The 1,153-nt window shown below is 49.9% G+C and overlaps 1 pseudogene; it reads left to right on the top strand.

The window, feature by feature from the left end:
* The first annotated feature begins 335 nt into the window (after positions 1 to 335).
* Positions 336 to 907, top strand: LOC113897922 (annotated as a pseudogene).
* Positions 908 to 1,153: the final 246 nt, after the last annotated feature.

The following is a 1,153-nucleotide window of genomic DNA, read 5'->3' as shown; positions in this document are numbered from 1 at the left end:
TCTCTTAGGAGGAAATCAGTGTCTTGTTTGAGGAAGTGTTCTTTTATCTACACAGGTGTCAAAATGGACTAAATGTCTCTTAAGAATTCCTTTCACTCTGCAGTTGACTGTCCGCTGTCCCAAGATGGTGGCAGTGGTGGCGCCCGGGAACCTGTTCAAGCTGCTGAGAACAGAAGGGCCGGGCCAAGGTCCAGCAAACGGGAGGCAGTGGCCTCTGCGTGCCCTGCAGCCGGGGTTACACTTTGCGGTGGTGGCGCCAGGGAATGCTCGTGCTGGGCCCAGCCTTTCTCTCAATTTAGGAATGGCAGCGGGCGTGCACCCCTGGTTCCCAGGCCATGGTGCTGAAGTAGCTCAAAGTGTGTCTGCTGGAGGATACAGATGTAGGTAAATCAAATATTGTGTAGTGGTTCGTTAAGACAGGTTTGATCCAAACATCAACCCAACAATAGGACCATCTTTTATGACCAAGACTGTCCAGTACCAAAATGAGCTACATAAATCCTTCATCTGGGATACAGTTGGATGAGAACGATTTCCTGCCTTAGCGCCAATGTACTACCAAGGCTCGGCTGCAGCTATAATTATTTATGACATCACGAAAGATTTTCAACATTAAAGAAGTAGGTAAAAGAGCTTCAGCAGCATGGCCCACCCAACATTGTAGTTGTCATTGCAGGAAATAAGTTGATCTTATCGAGGTAAGAGAGGTCATGGAGAGAGATGCCAAGACTACGCCAACTACATCCATGCAGTCCTTTTATGGACCAGAGCGAAGAACAAGATAAACATAAACGGACTCTTTATATAAATTAGTCAAAGAATTCCATCCACTGATGCCAGCCGCCTTCTGGCGGAAAGGGCTTCAAACTTTACAGAGCCTTTGGAGCCTAGGCGGAGCTGCAGCTGACTGGGCCTTGACCCTGGGGCTCCCAGATGAAGTAGCTGGTCCTGACAGGCCTCAGGAGGGCTGGGACCCCCTCCAGGGGTCGCCTGCCAGTCTTGGATCGTTTTTGGGCAACTGGGATTCACAGGAATTAACTGGTTCCGTCTCCTCTTCAGAGACTGCAGCAGTAACAGGTCAGTCTGTGGACTTCCGTCCTGTAAAGGATCTCTGTGTACCCAGGGACTGCATCGTTGGCTCCTGATGTTGCTG

Source organism: Bos indicus x Bos taurus, chromosome 8 (assembly GCF_003369695.1).
Source record: "Bos indicus x Bos taurus breed Angus x Brahman F1 hybrid chromosome 8, Bos_hybrid_MaternalHap_v2.0, whole genome shotgun sequence".
Lineage (NCBI taxonomy): Eukaryota > Metazoa > Chordata > Mammalia > Artiodactyla > Bovidae > Bos > Bos indicus x Bos taurus.
This window is presented reverse-complemented; position numbering and strand designations above follow the sequence as displayed.